Source organism: Mus musculus, chromosome 6, assembly GCF_000001635.26.
Source record: "Mus musculus strain C57BL/6J chromosome 6, GRCm38.p6 C57BL/6J".
Lineage (NCBI taxonomy): Eukaryota > Metazoa > Chordata > Mammalia > Rodentia > Muridae > Mus > Mus musculus.
Genome location: NC_000072.6, coordinates 35,965,232 through 35,990,286, shown reverse-complemented (window position 1 = coordinate 35,990,286; position 25,055 = coordinate 35,965,232). Strand labels below are relative to the sequence as shown.

Genomic DNA, 25,055 nt, shown 5'->3' with positions numbered 1-25,055 from the left:
AAAAAATCTAACAAAGGGGAAGATTGAAAATTTTTAGAGACCAGTCAAAGCATACCTATCTACACATTTCTAACTATACTATTGGGCCTTAGCAAGTTTCTTGCTGTGCCTTCACCCAAGAAGAATACCAGATCCTTAAGTATAACAAACTTTACCCTGCAAAGGGCAAAACTTGTTTGGGGGCTATGTATAGTTTTGCTGACCTTGAACTGAACAAATGAAACAGCCTTCTAATTGACAATGTTAGTTCAAAACACACTTGCAATACATGTCGAGAAAGCTGTCAGGCAAAAAAAGAGCTCTGAATTGCCAAATTTCAAGCTGGTTCACAGTGGTGAGATTTAGACATGTGTTTTCCTACTTTGCTGAAGAAAATGGCACACTGACTAGGTATTGAGTGCCCTCCAAGATGCCATTGTCGGCTTCTGCACATTCACGACAATGCAAATTAGTAATCAGCTGGTGACCTTATCACCACTGTGACCAGATATTTTGGTGATAGACAGATACAGGACATTGCCTGCCAGGTCAACCTGGTGAATTCTAAGAGAACAGACCAAAGTCAGTATTTTGTAAGTGTGATAGAGTACTGCATTTCTAGTCCCTTTTCAATAGCAATAGCTATTTTTAACATAAGAGAACTTTTTAACATGAAAACCCTGTGCCTCTTCTCCTACCACCTTGCCTCTTTGTCATTCTCAGTCCCACCAAAGCAATTTTGCTTAAAAGAGGGAATTCACGGTTTGAAAACACAGTGAAAATCATCTAGGTTCAATGGCTCATTCTGTGAATAACTCACAATGTGGAGACCCCAACAAATGTCCGTTTAATGTTTGCTCAGAGTCCTTTGAATTCTGTACAGTCCCTAAGAATTGTGGGTAGTCCAGGAGATGCGAAAAGCTGCATTAGAATATGTCCAGGAGATGGAAGATGCTGGATTAGAACATTCATCCACTATCTCACAGCCTTAAATAATAAATAAACAAACAAAACAATCTCTATCAGCTCTCACTTCTCACTTCCTGTACATGTGAGCTATCCTCGGCAATAGACTGCCAAGAGTCTGGAATCCCAAACACCAGTGATGACTTGAAAGTGTCTGATTATTTAAAGTAGTGAAATGTCACATTTGGCACCTTGCCTGAGAGGCAACCGCTGTGCTTAGCTAGTGTGTGAGCAGTTGGTGGGCCCTGCCAACTGACAAGCCAAGTCAAAAATAGTGCTCACATCAACAGTCAAAACCACATGGCTTAACTGAAAGCCCAGAAACTGTGGCACTAACTGGGCCAAAATGAAGAGCTAGAAAAGTGTATGGAAAATCACCAGCCTGGCTGCCAGCCTGCTGGGCCTCAGTAAGACCACTGGCTTCACTGAGCCGTTCTGGGTGTAAGGTATGTATTAATTATACATAAATCACTTGAAACTTAAAAAACACATTGGATCTTTAGAAAAAAAGTATGTTTTCTGTAGAATATTGGTTTATTTTGAAATATTTTATTTAATTGTACTGTCTGGTCTCTTAACTGTACAGGTACACAGAACTGCTGTAGTTTATAAAACACAGTTCTGGAGGGCCCACATACTAAAGTATCACTGTGATTTTCTTTCTGTGACTGATTTTATTTCATTTAATGTAATATTTACCATTTACATACACCTGGCTACAAATAATGAAGTTCCGTTCTTCTCGTGCTGAACAGTATTCCAGTGTGTACACACCACACATTTTCTATATCCATTCACTGATCTATAGACACTTGTCCATTCTATACCTTAGCCCTTGTGAATAGCCACCATAGCATGCATCCATCCCTTTAGCATGCCGCTATTATTCCCAGAGATGGGTATAAATTGTAAGGTAGGTTTCCTTTCATCTCACTGAGGCATGTGCATACCAGCCTGAATAATATCTATTCTAATCTCCACTTCGACCAACAGTGTCTGAGAATCCCACTCTCTCCACACACTCACCAGAGCTCCTTGAGTCTCTTTATAACAGCCACTCTATATCTAGGGTGAGATGACAGAGTACTGAAGCTACTGTTTCTTGTTTGTGCCCATAAACACAGCCAGTAGCCTTTGAGAAATTTTGAAATTACCTTCCAAATAATGCTTTTATTCAGTGAGCTCACATAAAAAAAAAAGTCAAATAAAACACCCTTAGTCATATTCAACTTTTCTTTTTTGTTGTTGTTGTTGGTATTTTTTTGTTGTTGTTTTGTTTTTTGGTTGTTTTTTTTCTGTTTTTTTCTTTTTTTTTTTCCCCAAGGTATTCTTTTTTTTAAATTTATTTATTTTATTACATATTTTCCTCAATTACGTTTCCAATGCTATCGCAAAAGTCCCCCATACCCTCCCCCCCACTTCCCTACCCACTCATTCCCATTTTTTTGGCCTTGGCGTTCCCCTGTACTGGGGCATATACAGTTTGCATGTCCAATGGGCCTCTCTTTGCAGTGATGGCTGACTAGGCCATCTTTTGATACATATGCAGCTAGAGTAAAGAGCTCCGGGGTACTGGTTAGTTCATAATGTTGTTCCACCTATAGGGTTGCAGATCCCTTTAGCTGCTTGGGTACTTTCTCAAGCTCCTCCATTGGGAGCCCTGTGATCCATTCAATAGCTGACTGGGAGCATCCACTTCTGTGTTTGCTAGGCCCCGGCATAGTCTCACAAGAGACAGCTACATCTTGTACATCTTCGATAAAATCTTGATAGTGTATGCAATGGTGTCAGCGTTTGGAAGCTGATTATGGGGTGGATCCCTGGATATGGCAGTCTCTAGATGGTCCATCCGTTCGTCTCAGCTCCAAACTTTGTCTCTTTAACTCCTTCCATGGGTGTTTTGTTCCCATTTCTAAGAAGGGGCAAAGTGTCCACACTTCAGTCTTCATTCTTCTTGAGTTTCATGTGTTTAGGAAATTGTATCTTATATCTTGGGTATCCTAGGTTTTGGACTAATATCCACTTATCAGTGAGTACATATTGTGTGAGTTCCTTTGTGAATGTGTTACCTCACTCAGGAAGATGCCCTCCAGGTCCATCCACTTGCCTAGGAATTTCATAAATTCACTCTTTTTAATAGCTGAGTAGTACTCCATTGTGTAAATGTACCATATTTTCTGTATCCATTCCTCTGTTGAGGGGCATCTGGGTTCTTTTCAGCTTCTGGCTATTATAAATAAGGCTGCTATGAACATAGTGGAGCATGTGTCCTTCTTACCGGTTGGGACATCTTCTGGATATATGCCCAGGAGAGGTATTGCAGGATCCTCCGGTAGTACTATGTCCAAATTTCTGAGGAACCGCCAGACTGATTTCCGGAGTGGTTGTACAAGCCTGCAATCCCACCAACAATGGAGGAGTGTTCCTCTTTCTCCACATCCTCACCAGCATCTGCTGTCATCTGAATTTTTTATCTTAGCCATTCTGACTGGTGTGAGGTAGAATCTCAGGGTTGTTTTGATTTGCATTTCCCTGATGATTAAGGATGTTGAACATTTTTTCAGGTGCTTCTCTGCCATTCGGTATTCCTCAGGTGAGAATTCTTTGTTCAGTTCTGAGCCTCATTTTTTAATGGGGTTATTAAATTTTCTGAAGTCCACCTTCTTGAGTTCTTTATATATGTTGGATATTAGTCCCCTATCTGATTTAGGATAGGTAAAGATCCTTTCCCAATCTGTTGGTGGTCTTTTTGTCTTATTGACGGTGTCTTTTGCCTTGCAGAAACTTTGGAGTTTCATTAGGTCCCATTTGTCAATTCTTGATCTTACAGCACAAGCCATTGCTGTTCTATTCTATGCTGTGCCCATATCTTCAAGGCTTTTCCCCACTTTCTCCTCTATAAGTTTCAGTGTCTCTGGTTTTATGTGAAGTTCTTTGATCCACTTAGATTTGACCTTAGTACAAGGAGATAGGTATGGATTAATTTGCATTCTTCTACATGATAACAACCAGTTGTGCCAGCACCAATTGTTGAAAATGCTGTCTTTCTTCCACTGGATGGTTTTAGCTCCCTTGTCGAAGATCAACTGACCATAGGTGTGTGGGTTCATTTCTGGGTCTTCAATTCTATTCCATTGGTCTACTTGTCTGTCACTATACCAGTACCATGCAGTTTTTATCACAATTGCTCTATAGTAAAGCTTTAGGTCAGGCATGGTGATTCCACCAGAGGTTCTTTTATCCTTGAGAAGAGTTTTTGCTATCCTAGGTTTTTTGTTATTCCAGACGAATTTGCAGATTGCTCTTTCTAATTCGTTGAAGTATTGAGTTGGAATTTTGATGGGGATTGCATTGAATCTGTAGATTGCTTTTGGCAAGGTAGCCATTTTTACAATATTGTTCCTGCCAATCCATGAGCATGGGAGATCTTTCCATCTTCTGAGATCTTCTTTAATTTCTTTCTTCAGAGAATTGAAGTTTTTATCATACAGATCTTTCACTTCCTTAGTTAGACTTATGCCAATATATTTTATATTATTTGTGACTTTTGAGAAGTGTGTTGTTTCCCTAATTTCTTTCTCAGCCTGTTTATTCTTTGTGTAGAGAAAGACCATTGACTTGTTTGAGTTTATTTTATATCCAGCTACTTCACCGAAGCTGTTTATCAGGTTTAGGAGTTCTCTGGTGGAATTTTTAGGGTCACTTATATATACTATCATATCATCTGCAAAAAGTGATATTTTGACTTCCTCTTTTCCAATTTGTATCCCCTTGATCTCCTTTTGTTGTTGAATTGGTCTGGCTAATACTTCAAGTACTATGTTGAAAAGGTAGGGAGAAAGTGGGCAGCCTTGTCTAGTCCCTGATTTTAGTGGGATTGCTTCCAGCTTCTCTCCATTTACTTTGATGTTGGCTACTGGTTTGCTGTAGATTGCTTTTATCATGTTTAGGTATGGGCCTTGAATTCCTGATCTTTCCAAGACTTTTATCATGAATGGGTGTTGGATCTTGTCAAATGCTTTTTCTGCATCTAAAGAGATGATCATGTGGTTTTTGTCTTTGAGTTTGTTTATATAATGGATTACATTGATGGATTTTCGTATATTAAACCATCCCTGCATCCCTGGAATAAAACCTACTTGGTCAGGATGGATGATTACTTTAATGTGTTCTTGGATTCGGTTAGCGAGAATTTTATTAAGGATTTTTGCATCGATATTCATAAGAGAAATTGGTCTGAAGTTCTCTATCTTTGTTGGATCTTTCTGTGGTTTAGGTATCAGAGTAATTGTGGCTTCATAAAATGAGTTGGGTAGAGTACCTTCTACTTCTATTTTGTGAAATAGTTTGTGCAGAACTGGAATTAGATCTTCTTTGAAGGTCTGATAGAACTCTGCACTAAACCCGTCTGGTCCCGGACTTTTTTTGGCTGGGAGACTATTAATAACTGCTTCTATTTCTTTAGGGGATATGGGACTGTTTAGATGGTTAAATTGATCCTGATTTAACTTTGGTACCTGGTATCTGTCCAGAAATTTGTCCATTTCATCCAGGTTTTCCAGTTTTGTTGAGTATAGCCTTTTGTAGAAGGATCTGATGGTGTTTTGGATTTCTTCACGATCTGTTGTTATGTCTCCCTTTTCATTTTTGATTTTGTTAATTAGGATTTTGTCCCTGTGCCCTCTAGTGAGTCTACTTAAGGGTTTATCTATCTTTTTGATTTTCTCAAAGAACTTACTCCTCGTTTGGTTAATTCTTTGAATAGTTCTTCTTGTTTCCACTTGGTTGATTTCACCCCTGATTTTGATTATTTCCTGCCGTCTACTCCTCTTGGGTGAATTTTCTTCCTTTTTTTCTAGAGCTTTTAGATGTGTTGTCAAGCTGCTAGTGTGTGCTCTCTCCAGTTTCTTCTTGGAGGCACTCAGAGCTATGAGTTTCCCTCTTAGAAATGCTTTCATTGTGTCCCATAGTTGCTGTGGCTTCACTTTCATTAAACTCTAAAAAGTCTTTAATTTCTTTCTTTATTCCATCCTTGACCAGGGTATCATTGAGAAGAGTGTTATTCAGTTTCCACGTGAAAGTTGGCTTTCCATTATTTATGTTGTTATTGAAAATCAGCCTTAGTCCATGGTGGTCTGATAGGATGCATGGGACAATTTCAATATTTTTGTATCTGTTGAGGCCTGTTTTATGACCAATTATATGGTCAATTTTGGAGAAGGTCCCTTGAGGTGCTGAGAAGAAGGTATATCCTTTTGTTTTAGGATAAAATGTCCTGTAGATATCTGTTAAGTCCATTTGTTTCATAACTTCTGTTAGTTTCACTGTGTCCCTGTTTAGTTTCTGTTTCCACGATCTGTCTATTGATGAAAGTGGTGTGTTGAAGTCTCCCACAATTATTGTGTGAGGTGCAATGTGTGCTTTGAGCTTTACTAAGGTGTCTTTTTTTTTTTTTTTTCCTTTTCTTTTTTTTTTTTTTTTTCCTTTTCTTTTTTTTTTTTTTTTTTTTTTGAATTTTTTTTTCCATTTTTTATTAGGTATTTAGCTCATTTACATTTCCAATGCTATACCAAAAGTCCCCCTTACCCACCCACCCCCACTCCCCTACCCACCCACTCCCCCCCTTTGGCCCTGGCGTTCCCCTGTACCGGGGCACACAAAGTCTGCGTGTCCAATGGGCCTCTCTTTCCAGTGATGGCCGACTAGGCCATCTTTTGATACATATGCAGCTAGAGTCAAGAGCTCAGGGGTACTGGTTAGTTCATAATGTTGTTCCACCTATAGGGTTGAAGATCCCTTTAGCTCCTTGGGTACTTTCTCTAGCTCCTCCATTGGGAGCCCTGTGATCCATCCATTAGCTGACTGTGAGCATCCACTTCTGTGTTTGCTAGGCCCCGGCATAGTCTCACAAGAGACAGCTACATCTGGGTCCTTTCGATAAAATCTTGCTAGTATATGCAATGGTGTCAGCGTTTGGATGCTGATTATGGGGTGGATCCCTGGATATGGCAGTCTCTACATGGTCCATCCTTTCATCTCAGCTCCAAACTTTGTTTCTGTAACTCCTTCCATGGGTGTTTTGTTCCCACTTCTAAGGAGGGGCATAGTGTCCACACTTCAGTCTTCATTTTTCTTGAGTTTCATGTGTTTAGGAAATTGTATCTTATATCGTGGGTATCCTAGGTTTTGGGCTAGTATCCACTTATCAGTGAGTACATATTGTGTGAGTTCCTTTGTGATTGTGTTACCTCACTCAGGATGATGCTCTCCAGGTCCATCCATTTGGCTAGGAATTTCATAAATTCATTCTTTTTAATAGCTGAGTAGTACTCCATTGTGTAGATGTACCACATTTTCTGTATCCATTCCTCTGTTGAGGGGCATCTGGGTTCTTTCCAGTTTCTGGCTATTATAAATAAGGCTGCTATGAACATAGTGGAGCATGTGTCCTTCTTACCAGTTGGGGCTTCTTCTGGATATATGCCCAGGAGAGGTGTCTTTAATGAATGTGGCTGCCCTTGCATTTGGGGCAAAGATATTCAGAATTGAGAGTTCCTCTTGTAGGATTTTACCTTTGATGAGTATGAAGTGTCCCTCCTTGTCTTTTTTGATAACTTTGGGTTGGAAGTCGATTTTATTCGATATCAAAATGGCTACTCCAGCTTGTTTCTTCAGACCATTTGCTTGGAAAATTGTTTTCCAGCCTTTCACTCTGAGGTAGTGTCTGTCTTTTTCCCTGAGATGGGTTTCCTGTAAGCAGCAGAATGTTGGTTCCTGTTTGTGTAGCCATTCTGTTAGTCTATGTCTTTTTATTGGGGAATTGAGTCCATTGATATTAAGAGATATTAAGGAAAAGTAATTGTTGCTTCCTTTTATTTTTGTTGTTAGAGTTGGCATTCTTTTCTTGTTGCAGTCTTCTTTTTGGTTCGTTGAGGGACTACTTTCTTGCTTTTTCTAGGGTGTGATTTCTGTCCTTGTATTTTTTTTTCTGTTATTATCCTTTGAAGGGCTGGATTCTTGGAAAGATAATGTGTGAATTTGGTTTTGTCATGGAATACATTGGTTTCTCCATCTATGGTAATTGAGAGTTTGGCCGGGTGTAGTAGCCTGGGCTGGCATTTGTGTTCTCTTAGTGTCTGTATAACATCTGTCCAGGCTCTTCTGGCTTTCGTAGTCTCTGGTGAAAAGTCTGGTGTAATTCAGATAGGCCTGCCTTTATATGTTACTTGACCTTTCTCCCTTACTGCTTTTAATATTCTATCTTTATTTAGTGCATTTGTTGTTCTGATTATTATGTGTCTGGAGGAATTTCTTTTCTGGTCCAGTCTATTTGGAGTTCTGTAGGCTTCTTGTATGTTCATGGGCATCTCTTTCTTTATGTGTGGGAAGTTTTCTTCTCTTATTTTGTTTAAGATATTTGCTGGCCCTTTAAGTTGAAAATCTTCATTCTCATCAACTCCTATTATCCGTAGGTTTGGTCTTCTCATTGTGTTCTGGATTTCCTGGATGTTTTGAGTTAGGATCCTTTTGCATTTTCTATTTTCTTTGATTGTTGTGCCGATTCTCTATGGAATCTTCTGCACCTGAGATTCTCTCTTCCATTTCTTGTATTCTGTTGCTGATGCTCGCATCTATGGTTCCAGATCTCTTTCCTAGGGTTTCTATCTCCAGCGTTGCCTCGCTTTGGGTTTTCTTTATTGTGTCTACTTCCCTTTTTAGGTCTAGTATGGTTTTGTTCATTTCCATCACCTGTTTGGATGTGTTTTCCTGTTTTTCTTTAAGGACTTCTACCTGTTTGGTTGTGTTTTCCTGTTTTTCTTTAAGGACCTGTAACTCTTTAGCAGTGCTCTCCTGTATTTCTTTAAGTGAGTTATGAAAGTCCTTCTTGATGTCCTCTACCATCATCATGAGAAATGTTTTTAAATCTGGGTCTAGATTTTCGGTTGTGTTGGGGTGCCCAGGACTAGGTGGGTTGGGAGTACTGCGTTCTGATGATGGTGAGTGGTCTTGATTTCTGTTAGTAGGATTCTTACGTTTGCCTTTCGCCATCTTGTAATCTCTGAAGCTAGCTGTTATAGTTGTCTCTTATATATAAGAGCTTGTTCCTCAGGTGACTCTGTTAGCCCCTATAAGCAGACCTGGGAGGCTAGCTCTCTCCTTAGTTTTAGTGCGCAGAGTATTCTCTGCAGGCAAGCTCTCTTCTTGCAGGGAAGGTGCCCAGATATCTGGTGTTCGAACCTGCCTCCTGGCAGAAGTTGTGTTCCGCTCACCAGAGGTCTTAGGATCCCATGGGGAATCCTGTGTGGGCCCTTGTGGGTGTCGGGAGACTCTGCTCGCAAGGCACTCCGGTTCTCGAGTCCTGTTTTTTCGAGACAGGGTTTCTCTGTATAGTCCTGGCTGTCCTAGAACTCAATTTGTAGACCAGGCTGCCCTCGAACTCAGAAATCCGCCTGCCTCTGCCTCCCGAGTGCTGGGATTAAAGGCGTGTGCCACCATGCCCGGCATATTCAACTTTTCTTATACATTTTTTTTTTCTTTTTGATTTTTCGAGACAGGGTTTCTCTGTATAGCTCTGGCTGTCCTGGAACTCACTTTGTAGACCTGGTTGGCCTTGAACTCAGAATTCCACCTGCCTCTGTCTCCCGAGTCCTGGGATTAAAGGCATGCACCACCACGCCCAGCTTCTTATACATTTTATATCTTGAGCACCTTAAGGAGTCTTTTGCATCCTACATTATTAAGTAGTTTCCTATATTTTTGCCAAAGTCTTACATCCTGGCCTTTCAGATTTTCTAGAAAAAAATTACCATTTAGTGCGGTGTGGGGTAGGAATGCACTCTTGGTTTTCTCCAGAATGATGGCAAAGGTTTAGCATCTATTTTCCCACTGCCCAGCAGTGTTGCTTCTGCTGTACATCAAGACGTCATGAGTCTGGATTCCTTTTCTAAGCTGCTGATGCTGCTTCATGAGTCAGATGACCAGCAAGCAGGAACATCAGGACGTCAGGTACTGCAGGGCACATCCTTGCATCTTTAAAAGCAGGTCCATCAGCATCTTTATCAACACTTTATCTCTTTGTTCTCCTCCAATTTGTAGCAGGGATAAAGTAAAATGAGATCAATTTAAAAATAGACTTTTGCTTAATATGTAGACAGATATCTTCTAGGTATCATGACTTTCAATCTACCAACGTCTCACATTCCTTCATGATTGACATTCTCCTTAGTGTCTCAAAAAGTTCTATACTTTTCACTAATGATCTTATTTTTGCTTATTCCTAGATATACTTTATATTTGTACTATTGTAAAAATTGTCACTTTTTATTTAATTTTAAACAAATAAATATTAATTTTAAACAATTATTTAAGTTGTTTCCATTTGTTGATAATAAATACAAATTCAGCTAAATATACTGTGACTCATGCTTAGCCAAACAGTTTCTAATATTAGGGAATTATTAGGGTATGTCATTTAGTCTTTGTACTGCTCTGACCATAATACCTTGTATATATAGTTTGTGTGTGTGTGTGTGTATGTATGTATGTTTTGGGGGACATAAGTTCCCCATCTTTGCTGATTCATATTAACTACACCCAAATTCTGCTGAAGATGATGAAGGTCAAAATCTGTGAGTCATGGTTTTAATTTTTTCCTTTGATTGTTAATAATCCCACATCTGTTTGTTCTACTTTGTATTTCTCTTGCTGCACATGCACATATTGTCTCAGTGTTTTCATCAGAACTCATAAATATTATTTTATTTAGGCTTTTCCATTCAGATAAACAAAAACATTTCTTGTTTTAATTCATGACTGATTCTAATGAATATTTTATGTGCATTGTTTAAAAATTTTTACTGAGTTTTTCTAAAAGAATATTGCTATCCTTTCAAATTATACTTTATCTTGCAAATTTAGGCAATATTGTTGTTATTATAATAATTAACTAATTGTTTTCATGTAATATTTTTGGAAGAACTGAGGGAATTGATCACTTTCAAAGATGGTTAAATTTCATTTATACACCATTACTGATCAAACTCAGATGTGATTTTTAATTCATGTGCTTTAATTATATTGAGATTAAAATAAATACATTAAATTTTGTTTTAGATAAAACTTGACAAACTGCTTCAGATTATTTGGGAATATTAATACAACCTTGGAGTATTGTTGTTAAGCTTCAAAATAGTATGTGACTCAGTCACATTCTCAAACATTTATAAATATTTAGAAAATGAGGTTTTGTTAGAAATGGTCAAATCCAATAATCTTGTTCTATAAACCTGGCAACTAAGATGTCAAAGCCAGTGGCAGAGGATTGAATAGTCAGCATCACACAAAGATTAGAATCCAGTTGTTCTGACTGCTTCTTTTTCTACTTATTCAGAATTCACTTTGCCCCTATATTTTTCCCCACTGATAAAGGAAGTTAGGATAATGATTACATGTTATAATATTCAGACACCTTCATACACAGACTTCAGACAATACCAAGTTGTTCTGACCAAGGATATCAATCCAGAGAGCATGGTGGTTATGCTGGTTAATTGTATGTCAGCTTGGCACAAGCTATAGTCATTTGTGAAGAGGAATATTAAAAAAAAAAAATACTCCATAGGATTGGCCTGTAGGGAAGTCTATAGGTCATTTTCTGTTTTTTTTTTTTTTTTTTTTTTGGTTGTTTGTTTGTTTAGTTGGTTGGTTTGTTGGTTGATTGGTTGGTTGATTGGTTGGTTCGTTGGTTTGGTTTGGTTATTGGTGATTGATGTGGGAGGCAATCCCTCCCCTGGGCAGGTAATCATGAGTCATACCTGAGAAAACCATGAGAATCAAGCCATTAAGCATCAGTCTTCTATGGAATCAGTTTTGCTTTTGCCTCCAAGTTCCTGTCCTGACTTCCCTGAGTAAAGTAAAGCCTTTTCTTCCCTCCAAGTTGCTATTGATCATTGTGTTTTACCACAGCAATAGAAACCCTAACTGAGACAGATAGTTTCAAACTACTCAAGAATAATTAAGATATATCCCACTTAGGAAGCATCATAGACAGCTAGCAATACATTGCATCTCATGATTCTAGTTTTATTTCTAAGAGTTTGGTTGAAGTTATGAGTCAATGAGCAATGCCACAAGTCAACAAATCTAAGATAATCTTGGTGCCTATGTCAATTTTGACTCAAACTCCCAAATCACCTGAAGTAGTTAAGTGTAAAGAGACTTTTTCTAAAAACTTGAGTTTACTATGTGTAAATTTCTACAAACAAGGACATTGAGTTGCCATCAATGTTGAAGGAGAATGGAGGGCATAGATGCATGATGAAAGCATACTACATACAAAGTCATCATTCGAAATTGAATTCTGGAGTGTGAAGATACCTGAAAACATTTCCTTCCTTGTGTTTTCCATTCAGTTCCCTTGCAACAGTTCCTTTTACATAGTGTCCATTATGAGTCAAGACTACTTCCTCTTGTATCTCTTTTTCCTCTTCTCTCTGACTCTCTGACTTCCTGTTGCTTTTTTCTTTATGGAGAATAGATGATCTCCTTTACTGTCAATTTTTTGTGTTCTCCAAAGGTTCATACTTAGTATTCTTATGAGTATCCTTACATAGGTGAAATGCCAATTGACACACTTGCCTCTGATAGAGTAATGGGAGTGCCAACTCTTTAGAGAACAACATTTCTCACCTTACTACATAATCATTAGAGTCAGCCCTGGGGGTTGACTGTCTACCCAGAGGTGAGGGCAGCACTGACTGAGCAAATCCTCACTCTGCTCATCTTTCCCCATTCCTCTCAGTCCATTTACTCCCAAATAAGTGATTTTACTCCTTATGCCAAGTAACATCATCATCACTTCTATCCATTTCTCATCTTCTTCACAGGTCAAGCGTTGGGCTGCAGAGGTAGTTGTGTTAGCCATTAAAGGTAAAAGTTCACATTCTTGACTCCCCTCCACACAGTGAACCCCTTTCTGCGAGTTTTCTATCTGGCCCCATATAACTGCCTCCCTCTGGCTTTCTTTTCTTTAACTCTTTGTTGATTCTAAGTGAACTTCACATTGTGCACCACAACCCCACTCATCCTCCCCCTGAACACATCCTCCACTTGAAAACTAACCTGCAACAGAGGGAAAAAAGCTCATTGTGGAAGCAGTAGTGTGCCACAGTGTGTCCCACAGTATGCCCTTTTGTCCACACTTCTTTGCTTGCAAATGATCATTCCAATTACTCATAGGTTTGATATAATTCCTCTGGCTTCTGCTATACTATCAAAACTGAAACCTCACTGGGACTCCTCTCAGATATCTTGTTGTGGCCCTTTGTCATGGAGACCCTGTAGTTTTGGATCTGTAGGACCAGCCTCTTTATGCACTCTGGAAGTTCATCCATGGGGTAGATGTTAGGGTGGGCCAATTCAAAGCCCTGGATCTGGGACTGAGAAGTATCTGAACTGGTTAGCCCACCAACTCTCATACCCTCAGGGCAGGTTCACTCACAAATCCTGCAACCAGGACCAGCTCTACCCTGCTGTACTATGTAAATAAGGTGTAGGCCTGCTCTCCCAAGTGTTGCAGCCGGTAAGGGACATGGCTAGTTCTTCCATGCTCATGTTCTCTCACCTACCATAGATGCCAAGGGACAAGGGAGGGGAGGAGGGTGTCTCTCCCTCATTCTCACCACTGCCCAGCAGACACAAGGCAGGGCTGCTTCTCCTAAACCTATACCCTCTGACTTGGCTCACCTGCAACTCCCACATCCAGGGTCAGCTCTAATGTGCTTCTCAGGTGAGTTACAGGGCCTGCTTTCCCAAATTCTGTAACAGGTGAAGGACAAGGACAGCTCTCCTGCTCTCAGGACCCCATCCCACCACTGGTGGCAGGGGCAAAGGGAGGGGAAGGAATCTCTTCCTCACCATTGCCAGTGCACAGAAGACAAGAGGCAAGGCTGGTTCTACAATTCTCACAACCTCAGGGCCAGGTCACTGGTACCCCAGCCACCAGAATCAGCTCTACTGTGCTATTTGGATGAGAAGCAGGGCCTGCTCTCTGAGTGCTGCAGCAGGTTAAGGGCAGGGCCAGCTCTCCTGCTTTTATGATCCTAGGGACCTGTATCCCACCAGCCATAGGTGAGGGGGAGGAGGGAGGATAGTGTCTCTCCATCACTTATGCTACTGCATGGAAGATGAGTTGTAGAGCCAGATCTCCCATGCTCATGTCCTTGGGACCATCTCACCTACAACTCCCATAATGTACAAGGCCTACTCTCCCAATTACTGTAGCTGGCTATGGGCAGGGTCTGTTCTCCTGTTTTTATGCCCCAGGGCCAGCTCTCCCATGATGCCCAGGTAAGGGGTAGGGACAGTTCTGCACAGCCCTCAGACATTGACATGTCTCCATGTGGCAGCCCAGACTAATGATATCTGCCTGGCCTTTGGTGGCAAAAGACCCCTGCTGCTTCAGGGCCATGGACCCAGACATGGACCCTGATAGCAGCACAAGCCAAAACCCCACTATGGCCCAAGGTGGCATGACCATCTACTCACATCAGGCCAATCCTCATTACCCTCAAGTGTGCAGTTCTGCCTGTCTGCATTGTGCCCACATCCTTCTGTTTCTCTTTCTCTTCTGATTCTCCACCACTTACTTGTGCCTTTTAGTGGTGCCCAGAGTCTTTAAGTATCTGAGGTCATCTCAGGAGTTGTCTTAGGAATGCTGCACCCTACTTGTACATCATAGCACTGAGCAGGGATCATCTTGGTCATGGTCTGCCCTCCCATAGGCAGTGCCAGACTGGTAGTCATCCCAGGCTAGCTCCCTATCCATGCCTGCATGACATCAGTCTGGCGATCATTTTAGGCTCGCTTTTTTTAAGGGAATGGTTAGGCTACTAATCTTTCAGATGTTCATGGATCAGAACACTGGGTGTGTAGTACATAGCCTCTCTTCTCTCTGCCACCTACCAATGCATATGTGATACAGCAGCCACACCTAATGCCTCTAGGGCGACAGGTCTCTGCCTTTCTTTTTAAACATAGTAAAGGTCTTAATCTAGTGATTTCATGTTTCCAGGATTCTTAAAATACATTCCTCTCATTATGTACTTAGAAATCCCATTTGCAGCCCAAGCACCCAGTGGCCTATTACTGCTCTAATCTAAAGCTCTTGCATGAAAACAGTCTAGTGTCCTGTTTGTTTGTTTGTTTGTTTAACTTTTTTATTAGATATTTTTTATATACATTTCAAATGCTATCCCGAAAGTTCCCTATACCCTCCCTCTACCCTTCTCCCCTACCCACCCACTCCCACTTCTTGGTCCTGGTATTCTTCTGTACTGGGGCATATAAAGTTTGCAATACCAAGGGGCCTCTCTTCTCAGTGATGGCCAACTAGGCCATCTTCTGCTACATATGCAGCTAGAGATATGAGCTCTGGGGGTACTGGTTAGTTCATATTGTTGTTCCACCTATGGGGTTGCAGACCCCTTTAACTCCTTGGGTACTTTCTCTAGCTTCTCCATTGGGGGCCCTGTGTTCCATCCTATAGATGACTGTGAGCATCCACTTCTGTATTTGCCAGGTACTGGCATAGCCTCATATGAGGCAGCTATAACAGGGCCCCTTCAGCAAAATCTTTTTGGCATATGCAATAGTATCTGGGTTTGGTGGCTGATTATGGGATGGATCCCTGGGTGGAGTAGTCTCTGAATAGTCCATCCTTTCGTCTTAGCTCCAAACTTTGTCTCTGTAACTCCTTTCATGGGTATTTTGTTCCAACAGAAGAATGGATACAGAAAATGTGGTACATTTACACAATGGAGTACTACTCAGCTATTAAAAACAATGGATTTATGGACAAATGGATGTATCTGGAGGATATCATCCTTAGTGAGGTAACCCAATCACAAAAGAAGTCATTAGATATGCACTAGTGTCCTGTTTATGTGCTACCAATTGCACACAGAGTAGTGGTTACCCTTATGCTGAAAACACCCTCACTAAGACTATTTTCCCATTGAAAAGATGCTAAGCAAACAATAAGGGCTTCTATAATGAACTACCCCAGCATAGTAACTAACCAGCAGCAGAAAGTCATTTCTCACAGGTCCAAAGGCTAGGAAGCTCAATGGTTAAAGTGATTTCAGATCTGTCATCTGCTGGGGACTTACTTCTTCGTGGAAGAATGATCTCCTTACTGAAGTTGGCTGGAGTACTGAGCAAGACGCTGGGGCTTTTTTTTTTTTTTTTTTTTTTTTTCAGAATTCTATTAAAAGTCTCTGCTTCCATTGTGCTTGGACCTGATCATGCTAGGACCTAATCACCTTCCAAGGTCTCACTTTCTATTTCATCATCTAGTGCACTAGGATATTAACATAGGAATTTGTAAGAGAGACAGGGTCAGACATTGGCAAGCTAAGGAGGCTTGTATCCAACATTGTTCATATCTTTCTGGTAGATCTAATTGCTTCTCTCCAAAATTCAAGATGACAGATTTCATTATCTTAGCAATTCTCTCTTTCAGAGAAATATTTAATATTCACTCTTCATATGAAATTAGACTCTAGTCTCCTCTTCACCTGCTTTCAGAATCAGAAAGAATTTCTCCTTTACTTCATATGGAGAGACAGCCTGTTATAGAGGACACTGGAAGGAAAGTTTCTGTTGTGTTGTTAACTGGTGTGGTGGGGTAGGCAGCCTCTGTGGGAGTACCATTGTCACAACAGTCCTCACTTTAGGGCCCAGGGATTGTTTTGTTACTCTGAGACCCACACTATTTGCTAGGACTCTCAGCTGTGCAAATTTCCTTTTATAGTTGTCATGAATCTGCCACATTTCTCATGAATTGTTCAAATTTCTTCCTTCTGTCTCTTAACATTACTATTTGGTGAAACAAAGATGGGATGGAATTCAGTAGGGAGATGGGAAGACAACAGAATGGGCAAAATCTCAGGATCCATGAACAAATGCGCCACACCACTAAGTGAGCACCGGCACAGGGCACATGCACTTAGTGGCACTTGCTGACAAATAGACATTTGATAGGACACTGTGGTGGCATGCCACCATGCTCCCTGCCATGATGATAACAACTAAGCCTCTGAAACTGTTAACCGACCCAGTTAAATGCTTCCTTTGCCAGGAGTTGCCTTGTTTGTGGTGTCTCTTCAGAGTCATAACACAGTAAGACTTAATGCTTGAGTGTTGAAAGTTTGTAGCCAGCATGTCAGATGATGCTGATCCGATATGGACAAACAGTGACTTCATAAGGTACAAAGAATTCCATATGCCTACTATCTTCAAAGAGTTTCCAGGTTGCAGCTTTGTTCTTGTTCTAGTTTTTAAAATATTTTAGATAACATTTGTTCTTTTGTTTAAAAAAAAAAAAAGACAGAGAGGGATACTTTTCACTAAGACACCACAGTAAATACTTTTAAAACTATTGAAAAATTCCATGTTTGATCTCATCTTCTTTAGAATAAACTGTACATTATTAAGCTGTTATTTAAACATGGTCCTTACAGGAAAAGCACTTCTTTGTGTAGGTTTAACATCATTGAACTCTTTGCTGTACATATTTTTGTTGTTTGCCAACTTAGAGATCACTTGTTAGCCAGGGGCTAAGAAGAGAAAAACAGATGTATTGTCTTGAAAAGAAAGAGCAGGATTGACAAGCAAGCACTGGCCCCCAAGCTAGTTCCAGTCAATTTCCTGAAGAACAAAAAGACTAAACTCTCCATGCTTCTTTCTGCATAGAACAGAGTTAGTGTAGCCATTCTCATATAATCCCCAAACCTGAAGCACCATCACAGGTCAGAATTAAGCTGCACACTCCATCATATAAGGGGTAAGTTGGAAAATCCCTTATAGATACTCAAAGCAGCTAGAAAGGAAATCTTTAAGATTGAAGTTCCTACTTTCTTAATATTCTTACTCCGGAGCTTGTGACTTTGCCTCAGTTCTTTAGGCTCCAACTTTCACATTTTTGTCCCTACTGTCAATAATTCTCCCATTGCCCTGTGTGTGTGTGTGTGTGTGTGTGTGTGTGTGTGTGTGTGAGAGAGAGAGAGAGAGAGAGAGAGAGAGAGAAACAGAGACAGAGAGAGACAGAGATAGAGTGCTTGTATTCAAATCGGTCATATTGGCATAAACAATCAAAATCTGCCTTCAGACATTGAGAAGCCCTGTGTCCATTTTTTGCTATGTTTAATAAACATTATTCTAATAGATTTTTCTCATAGAATGTTATTTTCTAGGGTGAATATTTTGGTTGCTCATGCAAGAAATCATTTTAAAATGTATTAAAACGCATGTACATATCTAATCTAGTGAAATCCACAGGCAGTTTTAGGAGATCTCTGACTAGTGAGTATTTTATTTATTTTCATTTGTTGTGTCAGTGTATATTGTATGGCTTGTGTGCATTTTGCATGTTCATATATGTGCAGGTGCATGGGTGCATATGAAGACCTGAGGTTGACATCAGCTGCCTTTGTTGACCACTTTCCAACTTATATGTTGAGCCATGGACTCTTGGTAAATCTAGGGATCACTGTATGCGATAGTCTTGCTAACCAGCTTGCTCTTGGGATTTCCATAGGCTGAAAACCACATTCCCCTGGCATTTATTTAGGTCTTGGGAGCTTTAACTGCAGTCCTCACCCTTACATGGCAAGTACTTCATCTACTGAGCCATTTCTCTAGCCCCACTAATAAGTATTTGTATAAAGTATATAATTCTTCTAAACCCATAAGCATAGACCTATGTAATAGGCAGGCTCCTATCTCTACTACTTCATTTTTCTTCACATAGGTATACAAGCTAGCTGGTTTCAACCCTTCAGTTTATTTCACCCATGTAGAGAAGAAACCTTGAGCTATCATACCACCTGTTTCCATCTCTGTAAGTAGATATTCACAGCCACTCCTGGTTGATGTTCCATGGGTTACCAAGGAAACCATATGTCAGGTAAATATACTTGGTATTTGAGAAGTATTCCCTGATGGTTTAGTATTCTGTTTAGTTTTAACTAGACCATTTTACTGTGGATAAGTAAAAAATAAATCACACTTAAATCAATGTTTCCTCAAGGATTGTGCAGTATTGATGACACAGGAAATTTATTGCAGATACCCTAAGACAGTGTGTGTGGCAATGGACCCTTCATGAGGTTATTAAGTGTTCAGCAATGCCTAGGGCTGCCCAGTATTCAACTAAAACATACTGCTAAATGTCTCAGAAGGCCCTGAGCTCAATCATCCTGCGGAAGATGTCACTAGGGAAACAGTTGTCTTCCAACAGGAAAGCCTTGGTGTGATGGCTATTCCCAGTTGTCGTCAACTTGATTATTTCTTGAATGAAATACAATCCAGAAGTGGAGGGCATGAGTGTGATCCACATCTTGAGGCTGGAAGTCACAGGCTTTTGATCCCGATCTTGATGCATAGTGAACATGAAAAGCTTAGGCCCAGACAAGGTGGTATATGCCTTTAATTCCAGAAGATAGAGGCAAGCAGATCTCTGAGTTCCAGGCCAGCCTGGGACAGAGCAACTTCCAAGTAAAGATTAAGTTATACCCAGGCATTGTGGTACACACCTTTAATCTGGGAAATACTTTCTGCTGAAGGCCTACATATGAACAATAGAAGAAAGAGGACTTTTCTTCTTCTTCTTCTTCTTCTTCTTCTTCTTCTTCTTCTTCTTCTTCTTCTTCTTCTTCTTCTTCTTCTTCTCCTTCTCCTCCTCCTCCTCCTCCTCCTCCTCCTCCTCCTCCTCCTCCTCCTCCTCCTGCTGCTGCTGCTGCTGCTGCTGCTGCTTGCAAGTACTTGCCAGCATATCTGTTGGAACCCTCTTCTTCAGGATTCCAGCTTATACAGAAAACCAGCTAAAACACCTAGCTTCATGGAACTGAGCAACTACTATATTACTAGACTTTCCATTCACAGCTGCCTATTGTAAAGTTGATTGGACTGCAGACTGCAAGTCATTCCAATAATTTTCCTTATATAAAGAGACATTTCGTAAGTTCTGACTCTAGAGAACCTTGCCTAATACACTTGGTAAGCACTGAAAGCCTTCCTCTCTCTACCATCATACACACATCCCCAACTCAGTTGCCAAAAATTCCAGTTCCTTACAAGTTCAGTTTTCATTTGAGTATACAGTTAGCAAGGTGATAAGATCTTAAATCTTGTTGTTATAGAAGAAAGAAAAGAGAAAAGCAGCTTGGTTCTTTAGGATGCCTGAGCTTCAAGTTAGATACCTGAAAATCAGTCAGAATATGCTCTCAATAAAGGCAAGCCTACTGGCATAATCTATTTATAATCTGTATAATTGTACCTGTACAATCTGTTTATACTCAAGTAATGATCAAAATACATTGCATTTAAGTCTCCATGAACATCTGAATTCCGTTTCTAGTATAACTTCTTGAAATAATTAGAATATCTGTGTTTTATATTTGACTCTGTCTGTATTTAGCTGGCTTTATCCTTTGACCACTTTGCATGTTCCTCTGAGTGTATATATATTAATAATTCTGTGTAGTGCTTTTGTTTATATTAGATTCAGGTCTTTCTTTCAACCCCAAACCCTGTTTTTCTCAAGAATATCTTGGGCCTGTAAAGCAGTTAAAAGTATTGATTGTTCTTGAAGAGGACCCAGGTTTGGCTCCCCACACCCACATGGCAGTTCACAACTGCATATAATACCAGTTCTAGGAAATCCTATGCCCTCTGATGGCCTCTGTGGGCACTTGCATACAGGTGATGCACATAAATTTATGTAAGCAAGCACATATGTATACAAACAAAAAGAAATTAAAAATTAAAAGAAAATAATAAACAAAACAAGAAGTCCAGTTAGGACATCTTAGGGTTGAGATGACTTCCCAGATGAAGATGCTTGCTGCCAAGCCTAAGACTCTCACTTGTCTCAAAAAGACTCTCCTCTGACTCTGCCCTCCAACACAAATAAACATATTTTAAGAGAATGTTTTAGAAATATATCATGTATCTTCATCTATCACCAGAGGCATTTAATAGCAGTATTTATATTTTATTATAACTATGGTGTTAGAACTCATTATAATAATGCCCGGAGTCTCTAATTCACTGGACAAATCTCAAAAAGATTTAGGCACAATATTGTATGTCTATAGTGGAAATAAGAACTGGGGAACATAAGGAGGGCTTGGGATTTGGAAATAAAAAATAGTTAGAGAAACAAACTTTCAGAATGCAGGACAGATTCTGATAGCTAGCTGCAGAGACAATCAGGACGAAGCAAACTAATGTTCCCAGGGGCACAGCGAGCACCTGGGAAAGCCAGCCTTTCTGACTGTGATCTTCTGTGTTCACCTATACACTGAGAAAGCTGGTTTGTAGATTCTCTCACCCCCCGTCTCTACATTTCTAGCAACTCTTATGCTTGTAAAGCAGATAGTGAATAGATTATAAAAATAAAAAATTAGCACATAAAACAACAAAAGGAACAGTAAAGAATGTTCTGTTGACATCAGCTTCTTCAATACAGTTTCAGTAGGAGTGGAGGCAGTGGGGACTCTGCAGGAACTGCTTCCGTGAGGAGTTTTTATACAGAGCACTTGAATCATGATAGTTCTGTATAAGGTTTAATTCAATAACAAGCTATGATTTTTCAAGTACCCAGTTTATTGTGAGCAGGAATATAAATCCAGAGAGTAATACTGGGAGAAGGTGCTAATAATGTAAATTTGCATACATTTGACCCTTGCATCACTTTAAGGAATTAATCATATCCCAATATGGACATGACTAGGTAAAGATGTTGATTTTAGCATTCTGTGCAATGGAGGAAAACAGAAAACAATAATATTCATCAAAGGGTGATAGATTCAACAAACAGTTGAATAATGATCCGTCAGAGAGACCAAAAAGCAGGGCCTATACAAACTGAAAGGAACATCACCCCAAAATGGTAAGCAAAAAATATTAGAGACAAATTAATTCACATATATTCATATATATAATATATAATTATATATAATTATGTAATCTCTGAAAGCATAATTGTAAACAAAAATGTTAATAGTGTTTATATTTTAAAGAATATGAGGTTGAAGGAGTAACTGATGCCTGTTATTTCATTGTCAGTAATTGATTCTTCAGCCCAAAGAAGATATATTAGAAAGGAAATTACCCTCAAGTCAGGACTCTTCATTACACAGTTTCCACCAAGAATTTGTATTTGGTTTCAAATACATAGTTTCTCAATCATTTCCTTTTAATGGATACCCCATAGACTTACACAGTTGTTACCCATTCTGGCTTAGATCACTGTAAACTGACCCCTATTTGATCCCATTTGTTACTAACCTCACTATGCAGAACTGGCTGGCCTGGAACTCACTATATAGACCAGGCTGGCCAAAATGGATTCCTTGACTCCCCCTGATCTGTTTGACCTCTGCTTCCTGAATGCTGGGATTAAAGGTATGTGCAGCCAAGACTGGCTTCTACCCTATTTTTGAGATAGGGTCTTTCACTGAACCTGGAACTCAATGTTTGACTGGACTGTCTGGCTTAGGAGCCACCCAGATCATTCTGTTTCAGCCTTCTGAATACAGGGATCACAGGTTATACCACCAAGCTCAGCTTTGGTATGGGTCCTAAGGACCCAACATGAGCAACTGCTTTTCTGACTGATTCGTCTCTCCACCCATCATGCCTGTTTTTGCTCAGCATCCACACTCCCATGTTCTAATCCTATAATCCAGTCATCTGTATGCCTTTGTCAGATCCCACCACTGAAGTGGCTAGTTCAGAGCTCAACAAGGAACACAAAACCTCTTTACAAAAGCATCCAAATCCTCTCCGTGCGCCTTCTCTCCTGCTCCAGGCTCATTTCAAAACATGGCTCAATTAACTATTAATCTGCAGTCTATCCAAGATGCTTCCTATTCTCAACAGACAGCTTGGGCATAAAGAATAATTCACACTTCTTTCTATTCTCCCACCTAACCTGCCATTTTACTCCTAAGGTCAGCTAAAACTTGCCACCTTGCCTACCCTACCTTAGCAGAGTTGGTCTCCCTTTCCTAGCTACACTAACAACCTTTGTACGTCTGTTATAGCACCTAGCATCCCATACTGTGATTGTCAGTTTAGCTGTCTGCCTCTCCAGATGGAATTCCTTAGGAGCAGAGAGCTTTCCAGCAACAAGAGAAATAATCCATGAGACAGAGCAGTTTTCTAATAAGTGCTTGCTGGATAAATGGTAAGTAAATTTGAATGTTCAAAATATTTTAATATAATTAGTTTGGGAATCATTTTTTTTCTCTTTTCTGCCTAAAGTGTCTTTTAAATTTTAATCATAAATTGAATACTCTGTTCACTGTCTGAAATGAGGCTTCTAGTTTTATCCTTTTTAAATATTTCATGTTTATAAAATATTTCTTGTCATTAGTATAATCAATATTTATTCAGCGGCACATGTGCGAAGGTCTTTGGAGGGTCTGGGCTGTGAAGAATCAGTCAATGGAATGTGTTTCTAACAATGAGCTTGATATCCTCTGTGTAGCTCAGCCACACTGTCGGCTTTGGGAGGGCTTATTTGTGTTAAGGGATCAGAGACTACAAGTTAAGTGGCGCATCCTCAGAGATACAATTTCAACAAACAGCATTATGAAAATTGACAAGGAACAAAAAACCATGATATATCAAACTGAAACATTCAAAACCCTGAATTTATGTTCTCAGCGTTTCTTATCCCAGTGGAAAACATAACTGATTGGCTCACTGCAGATTTTACACTGTCACCTTGCCACTCACGCCCAAGGCACCCTGTAAAACATCACCGCAGGAGAGGTGATGGGAGAGGAAGATGGGGGGGGCGTTTATTTGATTGAGCCAGAATTCCAGCAAACTATAAATATAAATATGAAAAAACTGGCAGGGAGAAGACAGTTTGAATCATTCTCCAAAGTCACATAGACTGCTGGTGGGTAGTTTAGTTATTCTCAAAAACTAAGAGGTGATGTCATGTAAAGCTTTATGGAAGAACTTGAGAGTGTGTTATTCTCCAGTGCTCAGTGTCTGCTACCAAAGAGGACCTGTGACTCTAAAGAACTAGAACTTGTGAGGAAGGTGCCACTTTGGAAGCCAAGAACAGCCTCATCAACACAGACTCTGTGACCCATTGATAGCAGCTGACCTGGCCTGCAGGACTCTGACTTTGTTTTTATTTTAGAAGGAAGAAAGGAAGGGAGGGAGGAAAGGAAAGAGGGGTGGAGTGAGAAAAGAAGGTAGGGGCAGAGAAAGGGAGCGAGGGAAGGAGGAAAGAGGGAAGAGGAAAGGGAGGGAGGAAAAAAGAGGAGAGGGAGGAAATTAAATAAGAATGTATTTGGACTTAAAGTGAATCTTTCTAAATTCCAGGTGCAAAGGATGAAAGTAAAGAAATTGAGGACCTTTTTTTTTTCTGGGTTGGCCTTCCTAATTCACTTGGATGAGAAACTAGTAAGAACTGAATGACACAGTGACCTAGAATAAATATTACTAATTAAAAAAAAAAACCACCAAAATCTGCGTACATGTATTCATTTATTAATTCTCAAATATTTATTGGAAAGCTAAAATGAGGCAGGTAGTATTCTAGCTTATTGGCAGAATTTTACATATACACTGTACTGGCTAGTTTTGTGTCAACTTGACACAGCTGGAGTTATCACAGAAAAAGGAGCTTCAGGTGAGGAAATGCCTCCATGAGATCCAGCTGTAAGGCATTTTTTTTCAATTAGTGATCAAGGGGGAAAGGCCCCTTGGGGGTGGGACCATCTCTGGGCTGGTAGTCTTGGGTTCTATAAGAGAGCAGACTGAGCAAGCCAGGGGAGGCAAGCCAGTAAAGAACATCCCTCCATAGCCTCTGCATCAGCTCCTGCTTCCTGCCCTGTTTGAGTTCCAGTCCTGACTTCCTTTGGTGATGAACAGCAGCATGGAAGTGTAAGCCGAATAAACCCTATCCTCCCCAACTTGCTTTTGGTCATGATGTTTGTGCAGGAATAGAAACCCTGACTAAGACATACAGATATATATGTATGTGTATATATGCATGTATGTAATACATATAAATATATGTG

The 25,055-nt window shown here is 40.0% G+C and overlaps 1 long non-coding RNA gene and 1 other non-coding gene across 2 annotated transcripts in view; one reads left to right on the top strand and one right to left on the bottom strand.

The window, feature by feature from the left end:
• Gm38790 overlaps positions 1-24,408 on the top strand; it is a 33,817-nt gene extending 9,409 nt beyond the window's left edge. Inside the window, exons 3-4 of the long non-coding RNA XR_868978.1 lie at positions 23,105-23,197; positions 24,355-24,408. This is a non-coding gene — a long non-coding RNA (predicted gene, 38790). The remainder of the gene's footprint in view (positions 1-23,104; positions 23,198-24,354) is intronic.
• On the bottom strand, positions 14,823-14,957 carry Gm23273. Its single transcript, XR_003956621.1, has one exon. It is a non-coding gene; the product is annotated as a small nucleolar RNA SNORA17 (small nucleolar RNA).
• Positions 24,409-25,055: the final 647 nt, after the last annotated feature.